The sequence below is a fragment of the Strongylocentrotus purpuratus genome, unplaced genomic scaffold (assembly GCF_000002235.5).
Source record: "Strongylocentrotus purpuratus isolate Spur 01 unplaced genomic scaffold, Spur_5.0 spur5_scaffold_18, whole genome shotgun sequence".
Classification (NCBI taxonomy): Eukaryota; Metazoa; Echinodermata; class Echinoidea; order Camarodonta; family Strongylocentrotidae; genus Strongylocentrotus; species Strongylocentrotus purpuratus.
Window position 1 is genome coordinate 10,657,634 of NW_022145603.1, and position 25,546 is coordinate 10,683,179.

General features: G+C 42.8%; 28 pseudogenes; all 28 read left to right on the plus strand.

Moving 5' to 3' along the window:
* Positions 1-692: 692 nt before the first annotated feature.
* Positions 693-811, plus strand: LOC115925675 (annotated as a pseudogene).
* Positions 812-1,580: 769 nt separating this feature from the next.
* On the plus strand, positions 1,581-1,699 carry LOC115925676 (annotated as a pseudogene).
* A 770-nt stretch (positions 1,700-2,469) lies between these two features.
* Positions 2,470-2,588, plus strand: LOC115925677 (annotated as a pseudogene).
* Positions 2,589-3,359: 771 nt separating this feature from the next.
* On the plus strand, positions 3,360-3,478 carry LOC115925678 (annotated as a pseudogene).
* A 770-nt stretch (positions 3,479-4,248) lies between these two features.
* LOC115925680 lies at positions 4,249-4,367 on the plus strand (annotated as a pseudogene).
* Positions 4,368-5,135: 768 nt separating this feature from the next.
* On the plus strand, positions 5,136-5,254 carry LOC115925682 (annotated as a pseudogene).
* Positions 5,255-6,023: 769 nt separating this feature from the next.
* Positions 6,024-6,142, plus strand: LOC115925683 (annotated as a pseudogene).
* Positions 6,143-6,911: 769 nt separating this feature from the next.
* LOC115925684 lies at positions 6,912-7,030 on the plus strand (annotated as a pseudogene).
* Positions 7,031-7,800: 770 nt separating this feature from the next.
* On the plus strand, positions 7,801-7,919 carry LOC115925685 (annotated as a pseudogene).
* A 766-nt stretch (positions 7,920-8,685) lies between these two features.
* LOC115925686 lies at positions 8,686-8,804 on the plus strand (annotated as a pseudogene).
* Positions 8,805-9,575: 771 nt separating this feature from the next.
* On the plus strand, positions 9,576-9,694 carry LOC115925687 (annotated as a pseudogene).
* Positions 9,695-10,464: 770 nt separating this feature from the next.
* On the plus strand, positions 10,465-10,583 carry LOC115925688 (annotated as a pseudogene).
* Positions 10,584-11,351: 768 nt separating this feature from the next.
* On the plus strand, positions 11,352-11,470 carry LOC115925689 (annotated as a pseudogene).
* Positions 11,471-12,241: 771 nt separating this feature from the next.
* Positions 12,242-12,360, plus strand: LOC115925691 (annotated as a pseudogene).
* Positions 12,361-13,129: 769 nt separating this feature from the next.
* LOC115925692 lies at positions 13,130-13,248 on the plus strand (annotated as a pseudogene).
* Positions 13,249-14,016: 768 nt separating this feature from the next.
* On the plus strand, positions 14,017-14,135 carry LOC115925694 (annotated as a pseudogene).
* A 771-nt stretch (positions 14,136-14,906) lies between these two features.
* On the plus strand, positions 14,907-15,025 carry LOC115925695 (annotated as a pseudogene).
* A 768-nt stretch (positions 15,026-15,793) lies between these two features.
* On the plus strand, positions 15,794-15,912 carry LOC115925697 (annotated as a pseudogene).
* A 768-nt stretch (positions 15,913-16,680) lies between these two features.
* LOC115925698 lies at positions 16,681-16,799 on the plus strand (annotated as a pseudogene).
* A 769-nt stretch (positions 16,800-17,568) lies between these two features.
* Positions 17,569-17,687, plus strand: LOC115925699 (annotated as a pseudogene).
* Positions 17,688-18,456: 769 nt separating this feature from the next.
* Positions 18,457-18,575, plus strand: LOC115925700 (annotated as a pseudogene).
* Positions 18,576-19,345: 770 nt separating this feature from the next.
* Positions 19,346-19,464, plus strand: LOC115925701 (annotated as a pseudogene).
* Positions 19,465-20,229: 765 nt separating this feature from the next.
* LOC115925702 lies at positions 20,230-20,348 on the plus strand (annotated as a pseudogene).
* Positions 20,349-21,116: 768 nt separating this feature from the next.
* Positions 21,117-21,235, plus strand: LOC115925703 (annotated as a pseudogene).
* A 768-nt stretch (positions 21,236-22,003) lies between these two features.
* On the plus strand, positions 22,004-22,122 carry LOC115925704 (annotated as a pseudogene).
* Positions 22,123-22,888: 766 nt separating this feature from the next.
* LOC115925706 lies at positions 22,889-23,007 on the plus strand (annotated as a pseudogene).
* A 768-nt stretch (positions 23,008-23,775) lies between these two features.
* Positions 23,776-23,894, plus strand: LOC115925707 (annotated as a pseudogene).
* A 768-nt stretch (positions 23,895-24,662) lies between these two features.
* LOC115925708 lies at positions 24,663-24,781 on the plus strand (annotated as a pseudogene).
* Positions 24,782-25,546: the final 765 nt, after the last annotated feature.

Genomic DNA, 25,546 nt, shown 5'->3' on the forward strand with positions numbered 1-25,546 from the left:
AACATGGCTTCATACAATATTTCAAGTGTTCACGCTTATCTGGAGGAAAGACGGGGAGCAAAAAAAAGGATGACGAGTTTTTGGTGACTCTTCCCTTCTAAAAGAAGCTTATTATCGACCTCTAACTCCGTCCTTCCTTCCCTCCTTCACCTCTATAACAAACTCCCGCCCCTCCCCCCCCCCCCATCCCATCCCTGCCCGGCTCCTCCTTTTTCTTTTCTTCCATCCTCCATGTAGCATTATGGCAAAATGTTTTATCCGCAACCGTTTCCAAGACAGTGTCAATGCGCACACTCTTTGCGCATGATGACCATTACGTCATAAACAAAGACAAGGTGAATACTATATATCGCGTGTCGAGGTACTAGGTTTGCTCAAAGGCTTATTTGGAATATGACGTTAGCTTGTTATATTCCTCTTCCCCAGGGGGACCTGATCTCAACAAGGCATAGAAGTGCAGCTCTGGACTATTATTGATACCCCCAATAATATAGTTGAACAAGAGCTCCATCTACAGAGGACACAGTCTCTTAGTTGGAGAAGAGGCGTTCGGGCTAAATCCGTTTCCTCACCCAGTCGGGCACTTTGAAACAATCATGAACATCTGAAACTACTACTACCACCCCATTGAAAGAAATCAGATGGTGACGTCATTGTTTAATGTTAAATAGGTTTAAATTGACGAGTCTTTTGTCTACGACCATACCATGCTGAACATACCGGTTCTCGTCCGATCACCGAAGTCAAGAAACATAGGGCCTGGTCAGTAATTGGATGGGAGACCGCCTTTGAATACCGGGTGTTGTAGGCATTTTTTTTTTATTTGAATTGATTTATTGGTTTCTGCATCTTTTTTTTTTTTTTTTCATCATACATTTTCATGAACATAACATGGCTTCATACAATATTTCAAGTGTTCACGCTTATCTGGAGGAAAGACGGGGAGCAAAAAAAAGGATGACGAGTTTTTGGTGACTCTTCCCTTCTAAAAGAAGCTTATTATCGACCTCTAACTCCGTCCTTCCTTCCCTCCTTCACCTCTATAACAAACTCCCGCCCCTCCCCCCCCCCCCATCCCATCCCTGCCCGGCTCCTCCTTTTTCTTTTCTTCCATCCTCCATGTAGCATTATGGCAAAATGTTTTATCCGCAACCGTTTCCAAGACAGTGTCAATGCGCACACTCTTTGCGCATGATGACCATTACGTCATAAACAAAGACAAGGTGAATACTATATATCGCGTGTCGAGGTACTAGGTTTGCTCAAAGGCTTATTTGGAATATGACGTTAGCTTGTTATATTCCTCTTCCCCAGGGGGACCTGATCTCAACAAGGCATAGAAGTGCAGCTCTGGACTATTATTGATACCCCCAATAATATAGTTGAACAAGAGCTCCATCTACAGAGGACACAGTCTCTTAGTTGGAGAAGAGGCGTTCGGGCTAAATCCGTTTCCTCACCCAGTCGGGCACTTTGAAACAATCATGAACATCTGAAACTACTACTACCACCCCATTGAAAGAAATCAGATGGTGACGTCATTGTTTAATGTTAAATAGGTTTAAATTGACGAGTCTTTTGTCTACGACCATACCATGCTGAACATACCGGTTCTCGTCCGATCACCGAAGTCAAGAAACATAGGGCCTGGTCAGTAATTGGATGGGAGACCGCCTTTGAATACCGGGTGTTGTAGGCATTTTTTTTTTATTTGAATTGATTTATTGGTTTCTGCATCTTTTTTTCTTTTTTTTTCATCATACATTTTCATGAACATAACATGGCTTCATACAATATTTCAAGTGTTCACGCTTATCTGGAGGAAAGACGGGGAGCAAAAAAAAGGATGACGAGTTTTTGGTGACTCTTCCCTTCTAAAAGAAGCTTATTATCGACCTCTAACTCCGTCCTTCCTTCCCTCCTTCACCTCTATAACAAACTCCCGCCCCTCCCCCCCCCCCCATCCCATCCCTGCCCGGCTCCTCCTTTTTCTTTTCTTCCATCCTCCATGTAGCATTATGGCAAAATGTTTTATCCGCAACCGTTTCCAAGACAGTGTCAATGCGCACACTCTTTGCGCATGATGACCATTACGTCATAAACAAAGACAAGGTGAATACTATATATCGCGTGTCGAGGTACTAGGTTTGCTCAAAGGCTTATTTGGAATATGACGTTAGCTTGTTATATTCCTCTTCCCCAGGGGGACCTGATCTCAACAAGGCATAGAAGTGCAGCTCTGGACTATTATTGATACCCCCAATAATATAGTTGAACAAGAGCTCCATCTACAGAGGACACAGTCTCTTAGTTGGAGAAGAGGCGTTCGGGCTAAATCCGTTTCCTCACCCAGTCGGGCACTTTGAAACAATCATGAACATCTGAAACTACTACTACCACCCCATTGAAAGAAATCAGATGGTGACGTCATTGTTTAATGTTAAATAGGTTTAAATTGACGAGTCTTTTGTCTACGACCATACCATGCTGAACATACCGGTTCTCGTCCGATCACCGAAGTCAAGAAACATAGGGCCTGGTCAGTAATTGGATGGGAGACCGCCTTTGAATACCGGGTGTTGTAGGCATTTTTTTTTTATTTGAATTGATTTATTGGTTTCTGCATCTTTTTTTTCTTTTTTTTTCATCATACATTTTCATGAACATAACATGGCTTCATACAATATTTCAAGTGTTCACGCTTATCTGGAGGAAAGACGGGGAGCAAAAAAAAGGATGACGAGTTTTTGGTGACTCTTCCCTTCTAAAAGAAGCTTATTATCGACCTCTAACTCCGTCCTTCCTTCCCTCCTTCACCTCTATAACAAACTCCCGCCCCTCCCCCCCCCCCCATCCCATCCCTGCCCGGCTCCTCCTTTTTCTTTTCTTCCATCCTCCATGTAGCATTATGGCAAAATGTTTTATCCGCAACCGTTTCCAAGACAGTGTCAATGCGCACACTCTTTGCGCATGATGACCATTACGTCATAAACAAAGACAAGGTGAATACTATATATCGCGTGTCGAGGTACTAGGTTTGCTCAAAGGCTTATTTGGAATATGACGTTAGCTTGTTATATTCCTCTTCCCCAGGGGGACCTGATCTCAACAAGGCATAGAAGTGCAGCTCTGGACTATTATTGATACCCCCAATAATATAGTTGAACAAGAGCTCCATCTACAGAGGACACAGTCTCTTAGTTGGAGAAGAGGCGTTCGGGCTAAATCCGTTTCCTCACCCAGTCGGGCACTTTGAAACAATCATGAACATCTGAAACTACTACTACCACCCCATTGAAAGAAATCAGATGGTGACGTCATTGTTTAATGTTAAATAGGTTTAAATTGACGAGTCTTTTGTCTACGACCATACCATGCTGAACATACCGGTTCTCGTCCGATCACCGAAGTCAAGAAACATAGGGCCTGGTCAGTAATTGGATGGGAGACCGCCTTTGAATACCGGGTGTTGTAGGCATTTTTTTTTTATTTGAATTGATTTATTGGTTTCTGCATCTTTTTTTCTTTTTTTTTCATCATACATTTTCATGAACATAACATGGCTTCATACAATATTTCAAGTGTTCACGCTTATCTGGAGGAAAGACGGGGAGCAAAAAAAAGGATGACGAGTTTTTGGTGACTCTTCCCTTCTAAAAGAAGCTTATTATCGACCTCTAACTCCGTCCTTCCTTCCCTCCTTCACCTCTATAACAAACTCCCGCCCCTCCCCCCCCCCCCATCCCATCCCTGCCCGGCTCCTCCTTTTTCTTTTCTTCCATCCTCCATGTAGCATTATGGCAAAATGTTTTATCCGCAACCGTTTCCAAGACAGTGTCAATGCGCACACTCTTTGCGCATGATGACCATTACGTCATAAACAAAGACAAGGTGAATACTATATATCGCGTGTCGAGGTACTAGGTTTGCTCAAAGGCTTATTTGGAATATGACGTTAGCTTGTTATATTCCTCTTCCCCAGGGGGACCTGATCTCAACAAGGCATAGAAGTGCAGCTCTGGACTATTATTGATACCCCCAATAATATAGTTGAACAAGAGCTCCATCTACAGAGGACACAGTCTCTTAGTTGGAGAAGAGGCGTTCGGGCTAAATCCGTTTCCTCACCCAGTCGGGCACTTTGAAACAATCATGAACATCTGAAACTACTACTACCACCCCATTGAAAGAAATCAGATGGTGACGTCATTGTTTAATGTTAAATAGGTTTAAATTGACGAGTCTTTTGTCTACGACCATACCATGCTGAACATACCGGTTCTCGTCCGATCACCGAAGTCAAGAAACATAGGGCCTGGTCAGTAATTGGATGGGAGACCGCCTTTGAATACCGGGTGTTGTAGGCATTTTTTTTTTATTTGAATTGATTTATTGGTTTCTGCATCTTTTTTTTTTTTTTTTCATCATACATTTTCATGAACATAACATGGCTTCATACAATATTTCAAGTGTTCACGCTTATCTGGAGGAAAGACGGGGAGCAAAAAAAAGGATGACGAGTTTTTGGTGACTCTTCCCTTCTAAAAGAAGCTTATTATCGACCTCTAACTCCGTCCTTCCTTCCCTCCTTCACCTCTATAACAAACTCCCGCCCCTCCCCCCCCCCCATCCCATCCCTGCCCGGCTCCTCCTTTTTCTTTTCTTCCATCCTCCATGTAGCATTATGGCAAAATGTTTTATCCGCAACCGTTTCCAAGACAGTGTCAATGCGCACACTCTTTGCGCATGATGACCATTACGTCATAAACAAAGACAAGGTGAATACTATATATCGCGTGTCGAGGTACTAGGTTTGCTCAAAGGCTTATTTGGAATATGACGTTAGCTTGTTATATTCCTCTTCCCCAGGGGGACCTGATCTCAACAAGGCATAGAAGTGCAGCTCTGGACTATTATTGATACCCCCAATAATATAGTTGAACAAGAGCTCCATCTACAGAGGACACAGTCTCTTAGTTGGAGAAGAGGCGTTCGGGCTAAATCCGTTTCCTCACCCAGTCGGGCACTTTGAAACAATCATGAACATCTGAAACTACTACTACCACCCCATTGAAAGAAATCAGATGGTGACGTCATTGTTTAATGTTAAATAGGTTTAAATTGACGAGTCTTTTGTCTACGACCATACCATGCTGAACATACCGGTTCTCGTCCGATCACCGAAGTCAAGAAACATAGGGCCTGGTCAGTAATTGGATGGGAGACCGCCTTTGAATACCGGGTGTTGTAGGCATTTTTTTTTTATTTGAATTGATTTATTGGTTTCTGCATCTTTTTTTCTTTTTTTTCATCATACATTTTCATGAACATAACATGGCTTCATACAATATTTCAAGTGTTCACGCTTATCTGGAGGAAAGACGGGGAGCAAAAAAAAGGATGACGAGTTTTTGGTGACTCTTCCCTTCTAAAAGAAGCTTATTATCGACCTCTAACTCCGTCCTTCCTTCCCTCCTTCACCTCTATAACAAACTCCCGCCCCTCCCCCCCCCCCCATCCCATCCCTGCCCGGCTCCTCCTTTTTCTTTTCTTCCATCCTCCATGTAGCATTATGGCAAAATGTTTTATCCGCAACCGTTTCCAAGACAGTGTCAATGCGCACACTCTTTGCGCATGATGACCATTACGTCATAAACAAAGACAAGGTGAATACTATATATCGCGTGTCGAGGTACTAGGTTTGCTCAAAGGCTTATTTGGAATATGACGTTAGCTTGTTATATTCCTCTTCCCCAGGGGGACCTGATCTCAACAAGGCATAGAAGTGCAGCTCTGGACTATTATTGATACCCCCAATAATATAGTTGAACAAGAGCTCCATCTACAGAGGACACAGTCTCTTAGTTGGAGAAGAGGCGTTCGGGCTAAATCCGTTTCCTCACCCAGTCGGGCACTTTGAAACAATCATGAACATCTGAAACTACTACTACCACCCCATTGAAAGAAATCAGATGGTGACGTCATTGTTTAATGTTAAATAGGTTTAAATTGACGAGTCTTTTGTCTACGACCATACCATGCTGAACATACCGGTTCTCGTCCGATCACCGAAGTCAAGAAACATAGGGCCTGGTCAGTAATTGGATGGGAGACCGCCTTTGAATACCGGGTGTTGTAGGCATTTTTTTTTTATTTGAATTGATTTATTGGTTTCTGCATCTTTTTTTCTTTTTTTTTCATCATACATTTTCATGAACATAACATGGCTTCATACAATATTTCAAGTGTTCACGCTTATCTGGAGGAAAGACGGGGAGCAAAAAAAAGGATGACGAGTTTTTGGTGACTCTTCCCTTCTAAAAGAAGCTTATTATCGACCTCTAACTCCGTCCTTCCTTCCCTCCTTCACCTCTATAACAAACTCCCGCCCCTCCCCCCCCCCCATCCCATCCCTGCCCGGCTCCTCCTTTTTCTTTTCTTCCATCCTCCATGTAGCATTATGGCAAAATGTTTTATCCGCAACCGTTTCCAAGACAGTGTCAATGCGCACACTCTTTGCGCATGATGACCATTACGTCATAAACAAAGACAAGGTGAATACTATATATCGCGTGTCGAGGTACTAGGTTTGCTCAAAGGCTTATTTGGAATATGACGTTAGCTTGTTATATTCCTCTTCCCCAGGGGGACCTGATCTCAACAAGGCATAGAAGTGCAGCTCTGGACTATTATTGATACCCCCAATAATATAGTTGAACAAGAGCTCCATCTACAGAGGACACAGTCTCTTAGTTGGAGAAGAGGCGTTCGGGCTAAATCCGTTTCCTCACCCAGTCGGGCACTTTGAAACAATCATGAACATCTGAAACTACTACTACCACCCCATTGAAAGAAATCAGATGGTGACGTCATTGTTTAATGTTAAATAGGTTTAAATTGACGAGTCTTTTGTCTACGACCATACCATGCTGAACATACCGGTTCTCGTCCGATCACCGAAGTCAAGAAACATAGGGCCTGGTCAGTAATTGGATGGGAGACCGCCTTTGAATACCGGGTGTTGTAGGCATTTTTTTTTTTATTTGAATTGATTTATTGGTTTCTGCATCTTTTTTTTTTTTTTTTCATCATACATTTTCATGAACATAACATGGCTTCATACAATATTTCAAGTGTTCACGCTTATCTGGAGGAAAGACGGGGAGCAAAAAAAAGGATGACGAGTTTTTGGTGACTCTTCCCTTCTAAAAGAAGCTTATTATCGACCTCTAACTCCGTCCTTCCTTCCCTCCTTCACCTCTATAACAAACTCCCGCCCCTCCCCCCCCCCCCATCCCATCCCTGCCCGGCTCCTCCTTTTTCTTTTCTTCCATCCTCCATGTAGCATTATGGCAAAATGTTTTATCCGCAACCGTTTCCAAGACAGTGTCAATGCGCACACTCTTTGCGCATGATGACCATTACGTCATAAACAAAGACAAGGTGAATACTATATATCGCGTGTCGAGGTACTAGGTTTGCTCAAAGGCTTATTTGGAATATGACGTTAGCTTGTTATATTCCTCTTCCCCAGGGGGACCTGATCTCAACAAGGCATAGAAGTGCAGCTCTGGACTATTATTGATACCCCCAATAATATAGTTGAACAAGAGCTCCATCTACAGAGGACACAGTCTCTTAGTTGGAGAAGAGGCGTTCGGGCTAAATCCGTTTCCTCACCCAGTCGGGCACTTTGAAACAATCATGAACATCTGAAACTACTACTACCACCCCATTGAAAGAAATCAGATGGTGACGTCATTGTTTAATGTTAAATAGGTTTAAATTGACGAGTCTTTTGTCTACGACCATACCATGCTGAACATACCGGTTCTCGTCCGATCACCGAAGTCAAGAAACATAGGGCCTGGTCAGTAATTGGATGGGAGACCGCCTTTGAATACCGGGTGTTGTAGGCATTTTTTTTTTATTTGAATTGATTTATTGGTTTCTGCATCTTTTTTTCTTTTTTTTTCATCATACATTTTCATGAACATAACATGGCTTCATACAATATTTCAAGTGTTCACGCTTATCTGGAGGAAAGACGGGGAGCAAAAAAAAGGATGACGAGTTTTTGGTGACTCTTCCCTTCTAAAAGAAGCTTATTATCGACCTCTAACTCCGTCCTTCCTTCCCTCCTTCACCTCTATAACAAACTCCCGCCCCCCCCCCCCCATCCCATCCCTGCCCGGCTCCTCCTTTTTCTTTTCTTCCATCCTCCATGTAGCATTATGGCAAAATGTTTTATCCGCAACCGTTTCCAAGACAGTGTCAATGCGCACACTCTTTGCGCATGATGACCATTACGTCATAAACAAAGACAAGGTGAATACTATATATCGCGTGTCGAGGTACTAGGTTTGCTCAAAGGCTTATTTGGAATATGACGTTAGCTTGTTATATTCCTCTTCCCCAGGGGGACCTGATCTCAACAAGGCATAGAAGTGCAGCTCTGGACTATTATTGATACCCCCAATAATATAGTTGAACAAGAGCTCCATCTACAGAGGACACAGTCTCTTAGTTGGAGAAGAGGCGTTCGGGCTAAATCCGTTTCCTCACCCAGTCGGGCACTTTGAAACAATCATGAACATCTGAAACTACTACTACCACCCCATTGAAAGAAATCAGATGGTGACGTCATTGTTTAATGTTAAATAGGTTTAAATTGACGAGTCTTTTGTCTACGACCATACCATGCTGAACATACCGGTTCTCGTCCGATCACCGAAGTCAAGAAACATAGGGCCTGGTCAGTAATTGGATGGGAGACCGCCTTTGAATACCGGGTGTTGTAGGCATTTTTTTTTTATTTGAATTGATTTATTGGTTTCTGCATCTTTTTTTTCTTTTTTTTTCATCATACATTTTCATGAACATAACATGGCTTCATACAATATTTCAAGTGTTCACGCTTATCTGGAGGAAAGACGGGGAGCAAAAAAAAGGATGACGAGTTTTTGGTGACTCTTCCCTTCTAAAAGAAGCTTATTATCGACCTCTAACTCCGTCCTTCCTTCCCTCCTTCACCTCTATAACAAACTCCCGCCCCTCCCCCCCCCCCCATCCCATCCCTGCCCGGCTCCTCCTTTTTCTTTTCTTCCATCCTCCATGTAGCATTATGGCAAAATGTTTTATCCGCAACCGTTTCCAAGACAGTGTCAATGCGCACACTCTTTGCGCATGATGACCATTACGTCATAAACAAAGACAAGGTGAATACTATATATCGCGTGTCGAGGTACTAGGTTTGCTCAAAGGCTTATTTGGAATATGACGTTAGCTTGTTATATTCCTCTTCCCCAGGGGGACCTGATCTCAACAAGGCATAGAAGTGCAGCTCTGGACTATTATTGATACCCCCAATAATATAGTTGAACAAGAGCTCCATCTACAGAGGACACAGTCTCTTAGTTGGAGAAGAGGCGTTCGGGCTAAATCCGTTTCCTCACCCAGTCGGGCACTTTGAAACAATCATGAACATCTGAAACTACTACTACCACCCCATTGAAAGAAATCAGATGGTGACGTCATTGTTTAATGTTAAATAGGTTTAAATTGACGAGTCTTTTGTCTACGACCATACCATGCTGAACATACCGGTTCTCGTCCGATCACCGAAGTCAAGAAACATAGGGCCTGGTCAGTAATTGGATGGGAGACCGCCTTTGAATACCGGGTGTTGTAGGCATTTTTTTTTTATTTGAATTGATTTATTGGTTTCTGCATCTTTTTTTTTTTTTTTTTCATCATACATTTTCATGAACATAACATGGCTTCATACAATATTTCAAGTGTTCACGCTTATCTGGAGGAAAGACGGGGAGCAAAAAAAAGGATGACGAGTTTTTGGTGACTCTTCCCTTCTAAAAGAAGCTTATTATCGACCTCTAACTCCGTCCTTCCTTCCCTCCTTCACCTCTATAACAAACTCCCGCCCCTCCCCCCCCCCCCATCCCATCCCTGCCCGGCTCCTCCTTTTTCTTTTCTTCCATCCTCCATGTAGCATTATGGCAAAATGTTTTATCCGCAACCGTTTCCAAGACAGTGTCAATGCGCACACTCTTTGCGCATGATGACCATTACGTCATAAACAAAGACAAGGTGAATACTATATATCGCGTGTCGAGGTACTAGGTTTGCTCAAAGGCTTATTTGGAATATGACGTTAGCTTGTTATATTCCTCTTCCCCAGGGGGACCTGATCTCAACAAGGCATAGAAGTGCAGCTCTGGACTATTATTGATACCCCCAATAATATAGTTGAACAAGAGCTCCATCTACAGAGGACACAGTCTCTTAGTTGGAGAAGAGGCGTTCGGGCTAAATCCGTTTCCTCACCCAGTCGGGCACTTTGAAACAATCATGAACATCTGAAACTACTACTACCACCCCATTGAAAGAAATCAGATGGTGACGTCATTGTTTAATGTTAAATAGGTTTAAATTGACGAGTCTTTTGTCTACGACCATACCATGCTGAACATACCGGTTCTCGTCCGATCACCGAAGTCAAGAAACATAGGGCCTGGTCAGTAATTGGATGGGAGACCGCCTTTGAATACCGGGTGTTGTAGGCATTTTTTTTTTATTTGAATTGATTTATTGGTTTCTGCATCTTTTTTTTCTTTTTTTCATCATACATTTTCATGAACATAACATGGCTTCATACAATATTTCAAGTGTTCACGCTTATCTGGAGGAAAGACGGGGAGCAAAAAAAAGGATGACGAGTTTTTGGTGACTCTTCCCTTCTAAAAGAAGCTTATTATCGACCTCTAACTCCGTCCTTCCTTCCCTCCTTCACCTCTATAACAAACTCCCGCCCCTCCCCCCCCCCCATCCCATCCCTGCCCGGCTCCTCCTTTTTCTTTTCTTCCATCCTCCATGTAGCATTATGGCAAAATGTTTTATCCGCAACCGTTTCCAAGACAGTGTCAATGCGCACACTCTTTGCGCATGATGACCATTACGTCATAAACAAAGACAAGGTGAATACTATATATCGCGTGTCGAGGTACTAGGTTTGCTCAAAGGCTTATTTGGAATATGACGTTAGCTTGTTATATTCCTCTTCCCCAGGGGGACCTGATCTCAACAAGGCATAGAAGTGCAGCTCTGGACTATTATTGATACCCCCAATAATATAGTTGAACAAGAGCTCCATCTACAGAGGACACAGTCTCTTAGTTGGAGAAGAGGCGTTCGGGCTAAATCCGTTTCCTCACCCAGTCGGGCACTTTGAAACAATCATGAACATCTGAAACTACTACTACCACCCCATTGAAAGAAATCAGATGGTGACGTCATTGTTTAATGTTAAATAGGTTTAAATTGACGAGTCTTTTGTCTACGACCATACCATGCTGAACATACCGGTTCTCGTCCGATCACCGAAGTCAAGAAACATAGGGCCTGGTCAGTAATTGGATGGGAGACCGCCTTTGAATACCGGGTGTTGTAGGCATTTTTTTTTTATTTGAATTGATTTATTGGTTTCTGCATCTTTTTTTTCTTTTTTTTTCATCATACATTTTCATGAACATAACATGGCTTCATACAATATTTCAAGTGTTCACGCTTATCTGGAGGAAAGACGGGGAGCAAAAAAAAGGATGACGAGTTTTTGGTGACTCTTCCCTTCTAAAAGAAGCTTATTATCGACCTCTAACTCCGTCCTTCCTTCCCTCCTTCACCTCTATAACAAACTCCCGCCCCTCCCCCCCCCCCCATCCCATCCCTGCCCGGCTCCTCCTTTTTCTTTTCTTCCATCCTCCATGTAGCATTATGGCAAAATGTTTTATCCGCAACCGTTTCCAAGACAGTGTCAATGCGCACACTCTTTGCGCATGATGACCATTACGTCATAAACAAAGACAAGGTGAATACTATATATCGCGTGTCGAGGTACTAGGTTTGCTCAAAGGCTTATTTGGAATATGACGTTAGCTTGTTATATTCCTCTTCCCCAGGGGGACCTGATCTCAACAAGGCATAGAAGTGCAGCTCTGGACTATTATTGATACCCCCAATAATATAGTTGAACAAGAGCTCCATCTACAGAGGACACAGTCTCTTAGTTGGAGAAGAGGCGTTCGGGCTAAATCCGTTTCCTCACCCAGTCGGGCACTTTGAAACAATCATGAACATCTGAAACTACTACTACCACCCCATTGAAAGAAATCAGATGGTGACGTCATTGTTTAATGTTAAATAGGTTTAAATTGACGAGTCTTTTGTCTACGACCATACCATGCTGAACATACCGGTTCTCGTCCGATCACCGAAGTCAAGAAACATAGGGCCTGGTCAGTAATTGGATGGGAGACCGCCTTTGAATACCGGGTGTTGTAGGCATTTTTTTTTTATTTGAATTGATTTATTGGTTTCTGCATCTTTTTTTCTTTTTTTTTCATCATACATTTTCATGAACATAACATGGCTTCATACAATATTTCAAGTGTTCACGCTTATCTGGAGGAAAGACGGGGAGCAAAAAAAAGGATGACGAGTTTTTGGTGACTCTTCCCTTCTAAAAGAAGCTTATTATCGACCTCTAACTCCGTCCTTCCTTCCCTCCTTCACCTCTATAACAAACTCCCGCCCCTCCCCCCCCCCCATCCCATCCCTGCCCGGCTCCTCCTTTTTCTTTTCTTCCATCCTCCATGTAGCATTATGGCAAAATGTTTTATCCGCAACCGTTTCCAAGACAGTGTCAATGCGCACACTCTTTGCGCATGATGACCATTACGTCATAAACAAAGACAAGGTGAATACTATATATCGCGTGTCGAGGTACTAGGTTTGCTCAAAGGCTTATTTGGAATATGACGTTAGCTTGTTATATTCCTCTTCCCCAGGGGGACCTGATCTCAACAAGGCATAGAAGTGCAGCTCTGGACTATTATTGATACCCCCAATAATATAGTTGAACAAGAGCTCCATCTACAGAGGACACAGTCTCTTAGTTGGAGAAGAGGCGTTCGGGCTAAATCCGTTTCCTCACCCAGTCGGGCACTTTGAAACAATCATGAACATCTGAAACTACTACTACCACCCCATTGAAAGAAATCAGATGGTGACGTCATTGTTTAATGTTAAATAGGTTTAAATTGACGAGTCTTTTGTCTACGACCATACCATGCTGAACATACCGGTTCTCGTCCGATCACCGAAGTCAAGAAACATAGGGCCTGGTCAGTAATTGGATGGGAGACCGCCTTTGAATACCGGGTGTTGTAGGCATTTTTTTTTTATTTGAATTGATTTATTGGTTTCTGCATTTTTTTTCTTTTTTTTTCATCATACATTTTCATGAACATAACATGGCTTCATACAATATTTCAAGTGTTCACGCTTATCTGGAGGAAAGACGGGGAGCAAAAAAAAGGATGACGAGTTTTTGGTGACTCTTCCCTTCTAAAAGAAGCTTATTATCGACCTCTAACTCCGTCCTTCCTTCCCTCCTTCACCTCTATAACAAACTCCCGCCCCTCCCCCCCCCCCATCCCATCCCTGCCCGGCTCCTCCTTTTTCTTTTCTTCCATCCTCCATGTAGCATTATGGCAAAATGTTTTATCCGCAACCGTTTCCAAGACAGTGTCAATGCGCACACTCTTTGCGCATGATGACCATTACGTCATAAACAAAGACAAGGTGAATACTATATATCGCGTGTCGAGGTACTAGGTTTGCTCAAAGGCTTATTTGGAATATGACGTTAGCTTGTTATATTCCTCTTCCCCAGGGGGACCTGATCTCAACAAGGCATAGAAGTGCAGCTCTGGACTATTATTGATACCCCCAATAATATAGTTGAACAAGAGCTCCATCTACAGAGGACACAGTCTCTTAGTTGGAGAAGAGGCGTTCGGGCTAAATCCGTTTCCTCACCCAGTCGGGCACTTTGAAACAATCATGAACATCTGAAACTACTACTACCACCCCATTGAAAGAAATCAGATGGTGACGTCATTGTTTAATGTTAAATAGGTTTAAATTGACGAGTCTTTTGTCTACGACCATACCATGCTGAACATACCGGTTCTCGTCCGATCACCGAAGTCAAGAAACATAGGGCCTGGTCAGTAATTGGATGGGAGACCGCCTTTGAATACCGGGTGTTGTAGGCATTTTTTTTTTATTTGAATTGATTTATTGGTTTCTGCATCTTTTTTTTCTTTTTTTTTCATCATACATTTTCATGAACATAACATGGCTTCATACAATATTTCAAGTGTTCACGCTTATCTGGAGGAAAGACGGGGAGCAAAAAAAAGGATGACGAGTTTTTGGTGACTCTTCCCTTCTAAAAGAAGCTTATTATCGACCTCTAACTCCGTCCTTCCTTCCCTCCTTCACCTCTATAACAAACTCCCGCCCCTCCCCCCCCCCCCATCCCATCCCTGCCCGGCTCCTCCTTTTTCTTTTCTTCCATCCTCCATGTAGCATTATGGCAAAATGTTTTATCCGCAACCGTTTCCAAGACAGTGTCAATGCGCACACTCTTTGCGCATGATGACCATTACGTCATAAACAAAGACAAGGTGAATACTATATATCGCGTGTCGAGGTACTAGGTTTGCTCAAAGGCTTATTTGGAATATGACGTTAGCTTGTTATATTCCTCTTCCCCAGGGGGACCTGATCTCAACAAGGCATAGAAGTGCAGCTCTGGACTATTATTGATACCCCCAATAATATAGTTGAACAAGAGCTCCATCTACAGAGGACACAGTCTCTTAGTTGGAGAAGAGGCGTTCGGGCTAAATCCGTTTCCTCACCCAGTCGGGCACTTTGAAACAATCATGAACATCTGAAACTACTACTACCACCCCATTGAAAGAAATCAGATGGTGACGTCATTGTTTAATGTTAAATAGGTTTAAATTGACGAGTCTTTTGTCTACGACCATACCATGCTGAACATACCGGTTCTCGTCCGATCACCGAAGTCAAGAAACATAGGGCCTGGTCAGTAATTGGATGGGAGACCGCCTTTGAATACCGGGTGTTGTAGGCATTTTTTTTTTATTTGAATTGATTTATTGGTTTCTGCATCTTTTTTTTTTTTTTTTCATCATACATTTTCATGAACATAACATGGCTTCATACAATATTTCAAGTGTTCACGCTTATCTGGAGGAAAGACGGGGAGCAAAAAAAAGGATGACGAGTTTTTGGTGACTCTTCCCTTCTAAAAGAAGCTTATTATCGACCTCTAACTCCGTCCTTCCTTCCCTCCTTCACCTCTATAACAAACTCCCGCCCCTCCCCCCCCCCCATCCCATCCCTGCCCGGCTCCTCCTTTTTCTTTTCTTCCATCCTCCATGTAGCATTATGGCAAAATGTTTTATCCGCAACCGTTTCCAAGACAGTGTCAATGCGCACACTCTTTGCGCATGATGACCATTACGTCATAAACAAAGACAAGGTGAATACTATATATCGCGTGTCGAGGTACTAGGTTTGCTCAAAGGCTTATTTGGAATATGACGTTAGCTTGTTATATTCCTCTTCCCCAGGGGGACCTGATCTCAACAAGGCATAGAAGTGCAGCTCTGGACTATTATTGATACCCCCAATAATATAGTTGAACAAGAGCTCCATCTACAGAGGACACAGTCTCTTAGTTGGAGAAGAGGCGTTCGGGCTAAATCCGTTTCCTCACCCAGTCGGGCACTTTGAAACAATCATGAACATCTGAAACTACTACTACCACCCCATTGAAAGAAATCAGATGGTGACGTCATTGTTTAATGTTAAATAGGTTTAAATTGACGAGTCTTTTGTCTACGACCATACCATGCTGAACATACCGGTTCTCGTCCGATCACCGAAGTCAAGAAACATAGGGCCTGGTCAGTAATTGGATGGGAGACCGCCTTTGAATACCGGGTGTTGTAGGCATTTTTTTTTTATTTGAATTGATTTATTGGTTTCTGCATCTTTTTTTTTTTTTTTTCATCATACATTTTCATGAACATAACATGGCTTCATACAATATTTCAAGTGTTCACGCTTATCTGGAGGAAAGACGGGGAGCAAAAAAAAGGATGACGAGTTTTTGGTGACTCTTCCCTTCTAAAAGAAGCTTATTATCGACCTCTAACTCCGTCCTTCCTTCCCTCCTTCACCTCTATAACAAACTCCCGCCCCTCCCCCCCCCCCATCCCATCCCTGCCCGGCTCCTCCTTTTTCTTTTCTTCCATCCTCCATGTAGCATTATGGCAAAATGTTTTATCCGCAACCGTTTCCAAGACAGTGTCAATGCGCACACTCTTTGCGCATGATGACCATTACGTCATAAACAAAGACAAGGTGAATACTATATATCGCGTGTCGAGGTACTAGGTTTGCTCAAAGGCTTATTTGGAATATGACGTTAGCTTGTTATATTCCTCTTCCCCAGGGGGACCTGATCTCAACAAGGCATAGAAGTGCAGCTCTGGACTATTATTGATACCCCCAATAATATAGTTGAACAAGAGCTCCATCTACAGAGGACACAGTCTCTTAGTTGGAGAAGAGGCGTTCGGGCTAAATCCGTTTCCTCACCCAGTCGGGCACTTTGAAACAATCATGAACATCTGAAACTACTACTACCACCCCATTGAAAGAAATCAGATGGTGACGTCATTGTTTAATGTTAAATAGGTTTAAATTGACGAGTCTTTTGTCTACGACCATACCATGCTGAACATACCGGTTCTCGTCCGATCACCGAAGTCAAGAAACATAGGGCCTGGTCAGTAATTGGATGGGAGACCGCCTTTGAATACCGGGTGTTGTAGGCATTTTTTTTTTATTTGAATTGATTTATTGGTTTCTGCATCTTTTTTTCTTTTTTTTTCATCATACATTTTCATGAACATAACATGGCTTCATACAATATTTCAAGTGTTCACGCTTATCTGGAGGAAAGACGGGGAGCAAAAAAAAGGATGACGAGTTTTTGGTGACTCTTCCCTTCTAAAAGAAGCTTATTATCGACCTCTAACTCCGTCCTTCCTTCCCTCCTTCACCTCTATAACAAACTCCCGCCCCTCCCCCCCCCCCATCCCATCCCTGCCCGGCTCCTCCTTTTTCTTTTCTTCCATCCTCCATGTAGCATTATGGCAAAATGTTTTATCCGCAACCGTTTCCAAGACAGTGTCAATGCGCACACTCTTTGCGCATGATGACCATTACGTCATAAACAAAGACAAGGTGAATACTATATATCGCGTGTCGAGGTACTAGGTTTGCTCAAAGGCTTATTTGGAATATGACGTTAGCTTGTTATATTCCTCTTCCCCAGGGGGACCTGATCTCAACAAGGCATAGAAGTGCAGCTCTGGACTATTATTGATACCCCCAATAATATAGTTGAACAAGAGCTCCATCTACAGAGGACACAGTCTCTTAGTTGGAGAAGAGGCGTTCGGGCTAAATCCGTTTCCTCACCCAGTCGGGCACTTTGAAACAATCATGAACATCTGAAACTACTACTACCACCCCATTGAAAGAAATCAGATGGTGACGTCATTGTTTAATGTTAAATAGGTTTAAATTGACGAGTCTTTTGTCTACGACCATACCATGCTGAACATACCGGTTCTCGTCCGATCACCGAAGTCAAGAAACATAGGGCCTGGTCAGTAATTGGATGGGAGACCGCCTTTGAATACCGGGTGTTGTAGGCATTTTTTTTTTATTTGAATTGATTTATTGGTTTCTGCATCTTTTTTTCTTTTTTTTTCATCATACATTTTCATGAACATAACATGGCTTCATACAATATTTCAAGTGTTCACGCTTATCTGGAGGAAAGACGGGGAGCAAAAAAAAGGATGACGAGTTTTTGGTGACTCTTCCCTTCTAAAAGAAGCTTATTATCGACCTCTAACTCCGTCCTTCCTTCCCTCCTTCACCTCTATAACAAACTCCCGCCCCTCCCCCCCCCCCATCCCATCCCTGCCCGGCTCCTCCTTTTTCTTTTCTTCCATCCTCCATGTAGCATTATGGCAAAATGTTTTATCCGCAACCGTTTCCAAGACAGTGTCAATGCGCACACTCTTTGCGCATGATGACCATTACGTCATAAACAAAGACAAGGTGAATACTATATATCGCGTGTCGAGGTACTAGGTTTGCTCAAAGGCTTATTTGGAATATGACGTTAGCTTGTTATATTCCTCTTCCCCAGGGGGACCTGATCTCAACAAGGCATAGAAGTGCAGCTCTGGACTATTATTGATACCCCCAATAATATAGTTGAACAAGAGCTCCATCTACAGAGGACACAGTCTCTTAGTTGGAGAAGAGGCGTTCGGGCTAAATCCGTTTCCTCACCCAGTCGGGCACTTTGAAACAATCATGAACATCTGAAACTACTACTACCACCCCATTGAAAGAAATCAGATGGTGACGTCATTGTTTAATGTTAAATAGGTTTAAATTGACGAGTCTTTTGTCTACGACCATACCATGCTGAACATACCGGTTCTCGTCCGATCACCGAAGTCAAGAAACATAGGGCCTGGTCAGTAATTGGATGGGAGACCGCCTTTGAATACCGGGTGTTGTAGGCATTTTTTTTTTATTTGAATTGATTTATTGGTTTCTGCATCTTTTTTTCTTTTTTTTTTCATCATACATTTTCATGAACATAACATGGCTTCATACAATATTTCAAGTGTTCACGCTTATCTGGAGGAAAGACGGGGAGCAAAAAAAAGGATGACGAGTTTTTGGTGACTCTTCCCTTCTAAAAGAAGCTTATTATCGACCTCTAACTCCGTCCTTCCTTCCCTCCTTCACCTCTATAACAAACTCCCGCCCCTCCCCCCCCCCCCATCCCATCCCTGCCCGGCTCCTCCTTTTTCTTTTCTTCCATCCTCCATGTAGCATTATGGCAAAATGTTTTATCCGCAACCGTTTCCAAGACAGTGTCAATGCGCACACTCTTTGCGCATGATGACCATTACGTCATAAACAAAGACAAGGTGAATACTATATATCGCGTGTCGAGGTACTAGGTTTGCTCAAAGGCTTATTTGGAATATGACGTTAGCTTGTTATATTCCTCTTCCCCAGGGGGACCTGATCTCAACAAGGCATAGAAGTGCAGCTCTGGACTATTATTGATACCCCCAATAATATAGTTGAACAAGAGCTCCATCTACAGAGGACACAGTCTCTTAGTTGGAGAAGAGGCGTTCGGGCTAAATCCGTTTCCTCACCCAGTCGGGCACTTTGAAACAATCATGAACATCTGAAACTACTACTACCACCCCATTGAAAGAAATCAGATGGTGACGTCATTGTTTAATTTAAATAGGTTTAAATTGACGAGTCTTTTGTCTACGACCATACCATGCTGAACATACCGGTTCTCGTCCGATCACCGAAGTCAAGAAACATAGGGCCTGGTCAGTAATTGGATGGGAGACCGCCTTTGAATACCGGGTGTTGTAGGCATTTTTTTTTTATTTGAATTGATTTATTGGTTTCTGCATCTTTTTTTTTTTTTTTTCATCATACATTTTCATGAACATAACATGGCTTCATACAATATTTCAAGTGTTCACGCTTATCTGGAGGAAAGACGGGGAGCAAAAAAAAGGATGACGAGTTTTTGGTGACTCTTCCCTTCTAAAAGAAGCTTATTATCGACCTCTAACTCCGTCCTTCCTTCCCTCCTTCACCTCTATAACAAACTCCCGCCCCCCCCCCCCCATCCCATCCCTGCCCGGCTCCTCCTTTTTCTTTTCTTCCATCCTCCATGTAGCATTATGGCAAAATGTTTTATCCGCAACCGTTTCCAAGACAGTGTCAATGCGCACACTCTTTGCGCATGATGACCATTACGTCATAAACAAAGACAAGGTGAATACTATATATCGCGTGTCGAGGTACTAGGTTTGCTCAAAGGCTTATTTGGAATATGACGTTAGCTTGTTATATTCCTCTTCCCCAGGGGGACCTGATCTCAACAAGGCATAGAAGTGCAGCTCTGGACTATTATTGATACCCCCAATAATATAGTTGAACAAGAGCTCCATCTACAGAGGACACAGTCTCTTAGTTGGAGAAGAGGCGTTCGGGCTAAATCCGTTTCCTCACCCAGTCGGGCACTTTGAAACAATCATGAACATCTGAAACTACTACTACCACCCCATTGAAAGAAATCAGATGGTGACGTCATTGTTTAATGTTAAATAGGTTTAAATTGACGAGTCTTTTGTCTACGACCATACCATGCTGAACATACCGGTTCTCGTCCGATCACCGAAGTCAAGAAACATAGGGCCTGGTCAGTAATTGGATGGGAGACCGCCTTTGAATACCGGGTGTTGTAGGCATTTTTTTTTTATTTGAATTGATTTATTGGTTTCTGCATCTTTTTTTCTTTTTTTTTCATCATACATTTTCATGAACATAACATGGCTTCATACAATATTTCAAGTGTTCACGCTTATCTGGAGGAAAGACGGGGAGCAAAAAAAAGGATGACGAGTTTTTGGTGACTCTTCCCTTCTAAAAGAAGCTTATTATCGACCTCTAACTCCGTCCTTCCTTCCCTCCTTCACCTCTATAACAAACTCCCGCCCCTCCCCCCCCCCCATCCCATCCCTGCCCGGCTCCTCCTTTTTCTTTTCTTCCATCCTCCATGTAGCATTATGGCAAAATGTTTTATCCGCAACCGTTTCCAAGACAGTGTCAATGCGCACACTCTTTGCGCATGATGACCATTACGTCATAAACAAAGACAAGGTGAATACTATATATCGCGTGTCGAGGTACTAGGTTTGCTCAAAGGCTTATTTGGAATATGACGTTAGCTTGTTATATTCCTCTTCCCCAGGGGGACCTGATCTCAACAAGGCATAGAAGTGCAGCTCTGGACTATTATTGATACCCCAATAATATAGTTGAACAAGAGCTCCATCTACAGAGGACACAGTCTCTTAGTTGGAGAAGAGGCGTTCGGGCTAAATCCGTTTCCTCACCCAGTCGGGCACTTTGAAACAATCATGAACATCTGAAACTACTACTACCACCCCATTGAAAGAAATCAGATGGTGACGTCATTGTTTAATGTTAAATAGGTTTAAATTGACGAGTCTTTTGTCTACGACCATACCATGCTGAACATACCGGTTCTCGTCCGATCACCGAAGTCAAGAAACATAGGGCCTGGTCAGTAATTGGATGGGAGACCGCCTTTGAATACCGGGTGTTGTAGGCATTTTTTTTTTATTTGAATTGATTTATTGGTTTCTGCATCTTTTTTTCTTTTTTTTCATCATACATTTTCATGAACATAACATGGCTTCATACAATATTTCAAGTGTTCACGCTTATCTGGAGGAAAGACGGGGAGCAAAAAAAAGGATGACGAGTTTTTGGTGACTCTTCCCTTCTAAAAGAAGCTTATTATCGACCTCTAACTCCGTCCTTCCTTCCCTCCTTCACCTCTATAACAAACTCCCGCCCCTCCCCCCCCCCCCATCCCATCCCTGCCCGGCTCCTCCTTTTTCTTTTCTTCCATCCTCCATGTAGCATTATGGCAAAATGTTTTATCCGCAACCGTTTCCAAGACAGTGTCAATGCGCACACTCTTTGCGCATGATGACCATTACGTCATAAACAAAGACAAGGTGAATACTATATATCGCGTGTCGAGGTACTAGGTTTGCTCAAAGGCTTATTTGGAATATGACGTTAGCTTGTTATATTCCTCTTCCCCAGGGGGACCTGATCTCAACAAGGCATAGAAGTGCAGCTCTGGACTATTATTGATACCCCAATAATATAGTTGAACAAGAGCTCCATCTACAGAGGACACAGTCTCTTAGTTGGAGAAGAGGCGTTCGGGCTAAATCCGTTTCCTCACCCAGTCGGGCACTTTGAAACAATCATGAACATCTGAAACTACTACTACCACCCCATTGAAAGAAATCAGATGGTGACGTCATTGTTTAATTTTAAATAGGTTTAAATTGACGAGTCTTTTGTCTACGACCATACCATGCTGAACATACCGGTTCTCGTCCGATCACCGAAGTCAAGAAACATAGGGCCTGGTCAGTAATTGGATGGGAGACCGCCTTTGAATACCGGGTGTTGTAGGCATTTTTTTTTTATTTGAATTGATTTATTGGTTTCTGCATCTTTTTTTTTTTTTTTTCATCATACATTTTCATGAACATAACATGGCTTCATACAATATTTCAAGTGTTCACGCTTATCTGGAGGAAAGACGGGGAGCAAAAAAAAGGATGACGAGTTTTTGGTGACTCTTCCCTTCTAAAAGAAGCTTATTATCGACCTCTAACTCCGTCCTTCCTTCCCTCCTTCACCTCTATAACAAACTCCCGCCCCCCCCCCCCCCATCCCATCCCTGCCCGGCTCCTCCTTTTTCTTTTCTTCCATCCTCCATGTAGCATTATGGCAAAATGTTTTATCCGCAACCGTTTCCAAGACAGTGTCAATGCGCACACTCTTTGCGCATGATGACCATTACGTCATAAACAAAGACAAGGTGAATACTATATATCGCGTGTCGAGGTACTAGGTTTGCTCAAAGGCTTATTTGGAATATGACGTTAGCTTGTTATATTCCTCTTCCCCAGGGGGACCTGATCTCAACAAGGCATAGAAGTGCAGCTCTGGACTATTATTGATACCCCCAATAATATAGTTGAACAAGAGCTCCATCTACAGAGGACACAGTCTCTTAGTTGGAGAAGAGGCGTTCGGGCTAAATCCGTTTCCTCACCCAGTCGGGCACTTTGAAACAATCATGAACATCTGAAACTACTACTACCACCCCATTGAAAGAAATCAGATGGTGACGTCATTGTTTAATTTTAAATAGGTTTAAATTGACGAGTCTTTTGTCTACGACCATACCATGCTGAACATACCGGTTCTCGTCCGATCACCGAAGTCAAGAAACATAGGGCCTGGTCAGTAATTGGATGGGAGACCGCCTTTGAATACCGGGTGTTGTAGGCATTTTTTTTTTATTTGAATTGATTTATTGGTTTCTGCATCTTTTTTTCTTTTTTTTTCATCATACATTTTCATGAACATAACATGGCTTCATACAATATTTCAAGTGTTCACGCTTATCTGGAGGAAAGACGGGGAGCAAAAAAAAGGATGACGAGTTTTTGGTGACTCTTCCCTTCTAAAAGAAGCTTATTATCGACCTCTAACTCCGTCCTTCCTTCCCTCCTTCACCTCTATAACAAACTCCCGCCCCTCCCCCCCCCCCCATCCCATCCCTGCCCGGCTCCTCCTTTTTCTTTTCTTCCATCCTCCATGTAGCATTATGGCAAAATGTTTTATCCGCAACCGTTTCCAAGACAGTGTCAATGCGCACACTCTTTGCGCATGATGACCATTACGTCATAAACAAAGACAAGGTGAATACTATATATCGCGTGTCGAGGTACTAGGTTTGCTCAAAGGCTTATTTGGAATATGACGTTAGCTTGTTATATTCCTCTTCCCCAGGGGGACCTGATCTCAACAAGGCATAGAAGTGCAGCTCTGGACTATTATTGATACCCCAATAATATAGTTGAACAAGAGCTCCATCTACAGAGGACACAGTCTCTTAGTTGGAGAAGAGGCGTTCGGGCTAAATCCGTTTCCTCACCCAGTCGGGCACTTTGAAACAATCATGAACATCTGAAACTACTACTACCACCCCATTGAAAGAAATCAGATGGTGACGTCATTGTTTAATTTAAATAGGTTTAAATTGACGAGTCTTTTGTCTACGACCATACCATGCTGAACATACCGGTTCTCGTCCGATCACCGAAGTCAAGAAACATAGGGCCTGGTCAGTAATTGGATGGGAGACCGCCTTTGAATACCGGGTGTTGTAGGCATTTTTTTTTTATTTGAATTGATTTATTGGTTTCTGCATCTTTTTTTCTTTTTTTTTCATCATACATTTTCATGAACATAACATGGCTTCATACAATATTTCAAGTGTTCACGCTTATCTGGAGGAAAGACGGGGAGCAAAAAAAAGGATGACGAGTTTTTGGTGACTCTTCCCTTCTAAAAGAAGCTTATTATCGACCTCTAACTCCGTCCTTCCTTCCCTCCTTCACCTCTATAACAAACTCCCGCCCCTCCCCCCCCCCCATCCCATCCCTGCCCGGCTCCTCCTTTTTCTTTTCTTCCATCCTCCATGTAGCATTATGGCAAAATGTTTTATCCGCAACCGTTTCCAAGACAGTGTCAATGCGCACACTCTTTGCGCATGATGACCATTACGTCATAAACAAAGACAAGGTGAATACTATATATCGCGTGTCGAGGTACTAGGTTTGCTCAAAGGCTTATTTGGAATATGACGTTAGCTTGTTATATTCCTCTTCCCCAGGGGGACCTGATCTCAACAAGGCATAGAAGTGCAGCTCTGGACTATTATTGATACCCCAATAATATAGTTGAACAAGAGCTCCATCTACAGAGGACACAGTCTCTTAGTTGGAGAAGAGGCGTTCGGGCTAAATCCGTTTCCTCACCCAGTCGGGCACTTTGAAACAATCATGAACATCTGAAACTACTACTACCACCCCATTGAAAGAAATCAGATGGTGACGTCATTGTTTAATTTTAAATAGGTTTAAATTGACGAGTCTTTTGTCTACGACCATACCATGCTGAACATACCGGTTCTCGTCCGATCACCGAAGTCAAGAAACATAGGGCCTGGTCAGTAATTGGATGGGAGACCGCCTTTGAATACCGGGTGTTGTAGGCATTTTTTTTTTATTTGAATTGATTTATTGGTTTCTGCATCTTTTTTTCTTTTTTTTTCATCATACATTTTCATGAACATAACATGGCTTCATACAATATTTCAAGTGTTCACGCTTATCTGGAGGAAAGACGGGGAGCAAAAAAAAGGATGACGAGTTTTTGGTGACTCTTCCCTTCTAAAAGAAGCTTATTATCGACCTCTAACTCCGTCCTTCCTTCCCTCCTTCACCTCTATAACAAACTCCCGCCCCTCCCCCCCCCCATCCCATCCCTGCCCGGCTCCTCCTTTTTCTTTTCTTCCATCCTCCATGTAGCATTATGGCAAAATGTTTTATCCGCAACCGTTTCCAAGACAGTGTCAATGCGCACACTCTTTGCGCATGATGACCATTACGTCATAAACAAAGACAAGGTGAATACTATATATCGCGTGTCGAGGTACTAGGTTTGCTCAAAGGCTTATTTGGAATATGACGTTAGCTTGTTATATTCCTCTTCCCCAGGGGGACCTGATCTCAACAAGGCATAGAAGTGCAGCTCTGGACTATTATTGATACCCCAATAATATAGTTGAACAAGAGCTCCATCTACAGAGGACACAGTCTCTTAGTTGGAGAAGAGGCGTTCGGGCTAAATCCGTTTCCTCACCCAGTCGGGCACTTTGAAACAATCATGAACATCTGAAACTACTACTACCACCCCATTGAAAGAAATCAGATGGTGACGTCATTGTTTAATTTTAAATAGGTTTAAATTGACGAGTCTT